The sequence below is a fragment of the Tenrec ecaudatus genome, chromosome 14, assembly GCF_050624435.1.
Source record: "Tenrec ecaudatus isolate mTenEca1 chromosome 14, mTenEca1.hap1, whole genome shotgun sequence".
Classification (NCBI taxonomy): domain Eukaryota; kingdom Metazoa; phylum Chordata; class Mammalia; order Afrosoricida; family Tenrecidae; genus Tenrec; species Tenrec ecaudatus.
This window is the reverse complement of record NC_134543.1, coordinates 9,715,593-9,724,409: the sequence shown is the minus strand read 5'-3', so window position 1 is coordinate 9,724,409 and position 8,817 is coordinate 9,715,593.

Below are 8,817 nucleotides of genomic sequence, written 5' to 3'. Positions count from 1 at the left end.
AAACGAAGGGGGTTAAGCTGTCCCTAGAGCCCACCCTACTTCTCTGTTCCCAGCGGTGACTTATTAGCATGAGTTCCATAGTCATTTATCTGCAGCCCAAAGCATCCTAATGGACACACGTTGTTTGGTTTGGTCTTAAAGCCAGGACTAAGTTGTCATAGGTCCTGGACTCTTATCTCACCCCTTAGTAGCCATATGGCATCTCTTTTCTTCGCTGAACCAACATGACCTTGAAGGATCATCTGCTCTTCATGGCTTTTTTTTTTTTAATCAAAAAGAGTGAGTGACTAACCAGAGCTCTAGAAGTTGTCTGGAAACAGGCCAAGAGGAGAAAATTCTAAAAGTCCTGCAGGCTGTCTTGGGCACGGGATAGAAAATAGAACGTGGAGGGGACTCAGCCTCATGGGCAAGTGTGAAGGACTGCTGACGAAGCCTGCTTGGACTGAAATTAGAAGCTGCCTTTCTTGAGAGCTGACTGCTGCATTGGGGTTGCTTGTTTCTCAATGCCAAGGAGTGGAGAAGTTGGGACACGCCGGTTCAGGAGCCTTGAGAACATTCTCAGCAGTGGGTTGGCCAGACAACTGCGATGCAAACAAGGTTAGAGCAACCGACCAGCAGCCAGGAGTGTGAGTCAGGAGCAGGGCAGGGCCGGAGCCGCGTGGGGAGGAAGCCACCCTGCTCCATGCCCGATTATTTCAGGGCACACAGAACTAACTGGCACAGTTTTAGAAGGATGCTCAGCCAATGACCTCTTGCAGGATGTCCCACTTTGCTGAGCCCCCAGAACGAGAGCGGGCCACAGGATCAGGATACTGGGTGTCGATCTTCTCCCCATGATGTACTTGTTAGGAGGCCTGGAGCAAGTCTCTCTTAAACGTTCAGAGTCTCCGCATCCTCATCCATCGCTGTTGTGGTAGCTCCCCTTGTGTTGGCCCTGACTCACGGTGACCCCCACACACACTGGAGAGAAACACCGCCAGTCCTTGGAGTCCCCACGATCAGTTGTAGCTCAGCCCCCACCCTTCCCCGCCACTGCCACAGGGCTTCCAATGGTTGATTATGGAAAGGAGACCATCGGACCTTTCTTCCTTGGTTGGCTTAATCTAGAAGCTCTGCTGCAGACTGACCAGCACCATAGAAACACACAAGCCGCCCAGCTCTCGCACCAGGAGAGTGAGCCTTCCACCACGGGGCTGCCATCGTGTTTTGTCTTCATCAATTACTGGGTGGTGAAAGCCGGTCCGCTCTAATAGGCCATGCTGCGGGCCAGTTGGCTATTCACCCCCTCCACCAACCCCCAGACACTGCCTAACTCCTCCCACTGACCTCAGCTATGCCACCAAACTCCCTCCCGGGAGGCCTTCTGCTCAGACCCTTCCCACCTCCACCTGAGCCACCTGCCCCAGCCCCGTTTGGTGGCCTTCCCATCTGTCACCACAGGTCGCAAACTGGCCCCAACTTGTCAGATGGGTTTCAGTCTTTTTATTCCGTCAATTAAAATAACTGGGTGGCTGGTAGTTTCCCAATAAATTGATAGGTGGTTCTCCCAAATTGGGCAATTCTTTATTGGCTTCCAGTTGGGAGGGGCATGTGCGCCTGCGGTTAGGACGGTCACTAAGCCAGTAAACGGCAGACGAACCGGATTGCAGCCCAATGAAACATGGCAGCGGAAGATATGAACCGAGCCCTGTGGGACACGCCTGCGGTTGGCCAACTCTCTGATCAGCGTTCCATCTCATCTCGGAATAGTATGGTCCCACATGTGCTCAACATTTGGAAAACTCCTTTGGTTCACTGGCAAATGGATAAAATAGCATCTCACTGGCTCTGAGGCCATTCCCTGCCTAAGCCAAGGAGCAGACAGTAAGCATCAACGTCCTGAAGTCTCCGCATGGAGGGGGCGGGTGAGGGGGGAGGTCTAGACCACTGAGTGCACAGCAACAGCCTTTTTGTGTCCTCTTCGCTTCCTGTTGCCCGCTCTGCCGCTTGCCCACGTGAAAGCCAGTGGCGTGGATGACACACTTCATGCTGGGTGGCCATTATCACTGTCTTTGTCCATGTGGTCCAACGGCCATCGAATCGACACAGCCCATGCCCGGGTAGGCAGAGACTCCCCTTTACCCTCCGCTCCCGCCTCTCAAAGCCAAAAAGGGTACAAAGAAAACCCACACTCACTGCCACCGAGTCGGTTCTGACTCAGAGCGACTCTGCAGGACAGTGTCCAACTGCCCGTGTGCATTTCTAAGACTGAGAACCCAGCCAGGAACCCAAAGGCTCATCTATCCCCTGAAGGTCGACTGGCACGCTCCAACCACTGAGCTGTGTGCGTAACTGCTCAAGATGTAAGGCCACCACCAGGGACCCCACCCCCTAGTAACCACTAATAACCTTTGGCTCCCATAGATTCGGCTTATCTCATATTAAAACACAAAACACCTCACTGCCATAGAGTCCCCGCTGGGTCAAGACTGTCACTGTTGACGGGAGTAGAAAGCCCAGTCTGTCTCCCTTGGAGCTGCTGGTGGTTTCAAACTGCTGACCACTGGGATCACAGGCCAATGCGTAACCACTCCACCACCGGGCTCCTCCTCCTTCCACACAGGTGGGCCTTACAGTATTTGCAACTGACGTGCTTGGTTGTGACCCCACTTTCCATGGTCACTTTCCTCGCCACCTTGGGACACCCCGTGAGCCACTGGTATCGGCCCACCAGAGAGACTAGAAAGTGGGAGTCAGGTGAGGCAACCATGATTTTACCCACCACGTGATCTTTACAAAGGGCTTCCACCCGGGTGATCTCCAGAGGTTTGCAGAAACAGCACAACAAGAACAGACACGGGGTGTAAAAGAAGGGCTCAAACCGGGGTGCTGGAGTCACGTACTTGAGAGAAAAGCAAAGCATTCTCCCTGAGAACCTATTCCCCTGTCTCCTGACAGTTCATCATCCCATCTCTCCTCCCTGCGGTGACGTGGATTGGCCAAGGGGAGTTCATATGGCGTGGATCCAGAACCCAATGGCATGCGGCCAACGGGATGGAGGGTGCTTTGCCCAGATCCCAGGCCCAGGGCTTGAGCCCTAATGTCACCATCTGCAGCCCAATCAGTGAGGAGTTTCCGAAGTAGCCCCTTCCCCGCAGACTGGACAGGTGGGCCTGTGAGCTCTTCTCAGACCTCCCACAGAGCACGCCACATGTGAGTGAGCTCAGAACAGACAACAAGACGGCCACCGATGCCCTGCACTTACATCGATGTCTCAGGCATGCTCTGTGGTCCACCGATGTTACGGACTCTTCAGTCACTCCAAGGGAAAAAGAGGACACTGTTGAGACTTAGTGTCTCAGAAACCCTACGTGTGGGGTGCTATGGCCCGAATTGACGACAGGTTTTAGGTTAGAACTAGCAACCCCTGCATTATAAGAGGGACTCGCTCTCTATGAGAACCTGCCTCGTGGCTTATTCTTTACAAAAGTTTGCGAGGGAGTACAGGGTTGACCCTGCACCCTGTTGGGATGGAGAGAAACCACATGACGGAAACCCAACGAGCATCGCAATAACCTTCCTCCTCCTTCCTGGATACAAAAGATGAGGCTCAAGGTCACCATCTAGCTTCTGAATTTTCCCTGCAAGTTTCTGCCTGCCTTCTAGGAGGACATATTTCTGAGGCAGCGCTGTGAACCGGCCGTTCTGTTAAGCGCAGAGCACTGATCAAGGAGCAATTGGCATCGGTGCTGCAGCCTGGCTCTCATTCTCCTTTGGAGCTGAGATCCAGATCCCTCATTCCCGAATGATGATGCTCACAACCAGCCTCCACGGACCTCCCCAAACCTCTCCCCACCCCAGAACTTTCCAACACTTTGGCTGACCGGCTCCGCCCCTCCTTTCCGGACTTCCTTCCAGGGCAAAAGCAGTGTTGGGTTAGGAAGGCTTCCCAACCACCCATTTCAGCACCATTTTGCTAGAAAGGGGGAACCAGAGCCCAGAGAGGACAAGGAGCAGACTGAGGTCACAGGTGGCACCTGTAATGGGTCAGAGTGGGAACCAGCGTGAAGGCAAGTCGATCAGAAATGCAGCCAATGGGAGGCTGGGTTTCAGTTCCTCTATGAAACAGTGAGTGGATGGGCATGGCTACTTCTTCTGAGAGAGACGCGGATACACACACACACAGCTCATAGACAAGGCTGACTGCGATTAGAGCAGAGGGCAGGGCTGGAGGAGCAGGAGGAGACCTATCTCCCAAGACCACACCATCCCCACCACGTTCACCCAGGTTCTCCCTTCGGGAAAGCACCGGGAGCTGGACTTCCATGGAAAGAACTCAAGCTTTCTTTTAAGTATGCCTGTGCTCTGTCAAAGTGGGGTGCACCAATTCTGGAGGAGTCCCACCTGGAGAAGCGCACCCCTCAGAATTTTGGAACCCCTCCAGAATTCTCTTTACTCTGCCCTCCCTCCAGCCCGTTGTTACAGGACTCTAGCCTTCATCATTACACAGCAATCTTGGATGGCACGGGAGCACGTGGCCTTGCAATGGAATGCGTACTACTCACAGCGCATTCAAGAGACGTCCTCTGAGCCGGCCAACTAGATCTGCTCCACTGGCTTTGTTAGTTATACTCCCATGACCTGCAGGAAAAAGCAAAGGCGATGACAATGCATTTGACTTTCCAGGTGGGCAGGTGATGGAACAGTGGCCTCACCACTTGCTTGGGTGCCTGCACCACGGGGAAGTCACATGACATTGCTTAGACCACACCCTCTGGGCTGTGTCTTCCCCAGGGGAGAACACTGAGATCTTTTGCAAGGATTCTATTTCCCAATAGCTACCTGGATCTGTAGCCAAGTCTATGGTGTGATCCTTGATTCTTCAGCCCCATCACCACCCTGGCCACCCCAGGGAAGAAGCTGATCCCTGCTCTTCATGGGGTCACCTCCCTTCTTTTCCTATTGCTCGAAAGCTCCAAATTGCCAGTTCCATTCTTAGTCCCTTATTGTGTTCTTGTGGTGCCTGGGTGGGAATGATTTATCTCTGACTATTCCCTAAGGTTGGCAGTTTGCACCTACCCAACAGCTTCACAGAAGAAAGGCCTGATGGTTTTCTCTAACTATTCCAACAACAACAACAACAACCCTCTGGGACAGTCTGCTCTGTAAAGCATTGGACTGTCATGAAGCTAAGCGGCTGGATGGCAGTGCTTCACGGTGAGTTCTTTTAGGGAAGGAGATGGAGGGGGCGTCGATGGACAGATCAGATGGACAGCTGGATTAGTGTCTGCTGGGGATGACAGGAATAAAAAATTCACACCCACATGTTAAATCCGATTTAACAAGGGGCAGAGGACACACTCAGATGGCGCCCCTGCAGGAGGCCAACAAACACATGAAGAAATGCTCACGCTCGTTAGCCGTTCAAGAGATACAAGTCAAAACCACGACATCGTCCTCTCACCCAGACAGGGCAACAGCAACCAAAGAGTTAAATGCTGGTGAGAGGTTGGAGCCCTGTGATGTAAGAACTGTTCAGGGGTACAACTACCAAACGGCAAACGGTCTGGCTCTTCCCTACGAAGTTCAAAACAGAGGTACCGTATGATCCAGAAATCCCCCTGCTAAGTATACATCCTAGGGAAGAAATAGGAGCTGAGATGCAAAGAGATCAGAGCATACGCCCACCCACCTCCCTCCCCCCCCCCCCCAGCACAGCTCACGACAACACAAAGACACAAGCAACCTACATGCCCACTCCTGGCGGACTGGAGACATGAGCGATGGCATATTCCTACAGTGGGATCATGCACAGCAGTGAAGAAGAAGGCTTCTTGAGGGAAGCACCTGAGAATATGGCTGAACATTAAGCCGAGTGAAACAAATAGGTCACACAAGGACCGCAAGTGTATGTGGTCACTCTGGCAAAAAAGCCCAGAAAAGGCGTATGCACAAAATAAAGCACTCTTGGATAGTTAGTGGGGATGAAAGGCAAAATACCATGGGGATGAGCAGCACAACCTAGCCGAGGCTTGTAAGACCCTGGGAAGTGCACAAGAACCCAAGATGACCAAGATAAACACTACGACATGCCAGTCCTGCACACCCCGCAGGAGCCCTGGCGTGTGGTGGCTATGTGTTGGGCAGCGATTCTAAACCACCATCCGCTCCACTGGAGAAATACTGGTCTTTCTACTCCTGTAAACAGTCATCGTCTCAGAAACCCACGGGGGGCAGGGGAGTCGCTATGAGTCAGCATTGACTCGAAGACAGTGAGAGACAGGTGGCAATAACAGGAATAGCAAACAATAAATAAGAGTGGATACCAAGTAGACCTGCAAGCTTAACGGACGTGAGACGGCAAAAGGAAATAGGCTCAAGAGTAGAGAGAGTTTTGGTGAAGAGCAATTCTACGTATGTTATCACGTGTGCTGCAGCTACATCTAAGAGTGTTATAGAGCATACAGTGCAGTTTCTGAAAACTTCAAGGTGAAACCAAATGGATCAGTGGGCTTGGGGGACTAGGGCCATATTCTCTGAGGACATCTAGATCAACTAGATTAACATAGTGGACAAAGGCCATGTTTTATACCCTACTTCAGTGAATTGTGACTGGGGTCTTTTTTTTAATTTTTACAATGACAATTTATTCTGTTTTTAATTTAAGGATAATTAATATTGGGGGCTCTTACAGCTCTTATAACAATCCATACATCAATTGTATCAAGCATATTTGTACATATGTTGCCATCATTATTTTCTTTCTTTTTAAAAAAATAATTTTATTGGGGGCTTGTACAATTCTTATCACAATCCATACATACATCCATTGTGTCAAGCACATATGTACATTTGTTGCCATCATCATTCTCAAAACACCTTCCTTCTACTTGAGCCCTTAATATCTGCTGCTCATTTTCCCCCTCCCTCCCCACTCCCCCCCTACCTCATGAACCCTTCATCATTCATAAATTATTATTATTTTGTATATGTTACACTGTCTGACGTCTTTCCCCATCCTCTCCTCTGCTGTCCCTCCCCCAGGGAGGAGGCTATATGTAGATTCTTGTAATCAGTTCCCCCTTTCTACCCCACATTCTCTCCACCCTCCAGGCATCACCACTCTCACCACTGGTCCTGGAGGAGTCATCTGTCCTGGATTCCCTGTGTTTCCAGTTGCTATCTGTACCAGTGTATATCCTCTGGCCTAGCCAGATTTGTAAGGTAGAATTGGGATCATGATAGTGGGGGGGGGGAGCATTAAAGCTTCTGACCACACAAGAAACAACTAACTGTTGGTTTCTTCACACCCAAAGTGAAGATGGGTGAGGGAAATCAGACTTAAGGAAACAATTAGTCCAAAGGACTAATGGACCCCAGCCTCCATTAGCTAGAGACCAGAAGACCCAGATGGTGCCTGGCTCCTGACCACTACAGAGTCCTCTGATCAGGGTCTCACCAAAAGATCCTAGAGAGTGTGGGAGAAGCATGTAGACCAGCATTCAAAATCAGAAACAAGACCAGACTTACCATTCTGATAGAGACCAGGCCCTTAGCTGCCCTTCAGGCCTGAGACTCAACCTGGCCTCCTGGCTCAGTCTCCAGCCAAACAGTAGACAGGCCCATAAAGCACTAAGAAAACCAGGGAAGAGCTCATTCCTCAACACAAATACCAGCCAAAGGGGCAGCATTTGCCCCTAAACATAGCTCAGCCATCAGGAAGGGGCAGGAAAAAGGATGAGTGGAAACAGGACTCTGGGAGGAAGTGGGCAGAGGCTTGTTACCTGGAGGGGCCTGAAATCAATGTCATGTAACAAAATGTGCATAAACGGTTGATTTTCAGACAAATGTTCACCGTAAGTGTTCTCCTGAACTATAACTTTAAATCATACTAATAAGGTCTATGAGCATTCGAGGAATCCCAGATTGGTTGTCTGGTGCATGTTCTTGGTGACAAGGTGGTAAGGCTGTGGCCAGCCGTTTTCCCTGAGTTTTCTGCATGGTCCAAATCATCTTTAAGGATCAGGCATTATGTTAGAATTATATCTTTTAACATTTAAAGTGAAATACAGTTACTTGTCCCCAATGACTTATCACCCTGAGAAAGCAGGGTTGACAATGTCTGAGAACCTTGGGGCGCCATTGAACTTGGGATGGAGACGATCAGATCTATTTTCCATTCTGCCTTCTCGAATAAACTTCAGAGAGCAGAAAGAGAATTAGGATCACCCTTCACCGCTTGGTGGGATTTCACACCAGATGTTACAACGTGGCCAGAGTGAAGGCCCTGAATGTTCGGTGTGGCCCAAGTCCCTCCGTCTCTGTGGGGGACCTGGATGCCCCTCCTCGGCAGCGCGGCCCAGGCTGAGCCACCCCCTTCTCTGTGGGGCCTGCGTGTGGCTAGGCTGCCATACCAGTTCTGCCCAGCTTCCAGACTATGACAGACCAGAAAGACAAAGCTTGCCTCCCCCTGAAAGTTAATCAATGAAGGCCCTGTGGAGCATGGAGCATGGGGAGGACACAGGACCGGGGAGCAGCTCGTTCCGCTATGCGTGGGGTCATCAGGGGTCAGGGCCTACTCAATGAGCACAGCCACCATCATGTGACCGCGGTACCATCAAAGCACCGGGAGAGCCGGGCAGAGGGCCGTCCCTTCCTTCGGGATTTCCATTGTTTGCAAAGATGTTGACTCAGATCTGAAAGTCGCAGAGAGCAGGGCACCTCAGAAATCTTCTAGAAAAAAGGCAGCCCGACTCACCCCCACCCCCACCCCCCACCCGACGCCCCGGGCCCGGGTCACCCACACATCAGTGTCTCACACGGTGGGGCAAGGAAGCC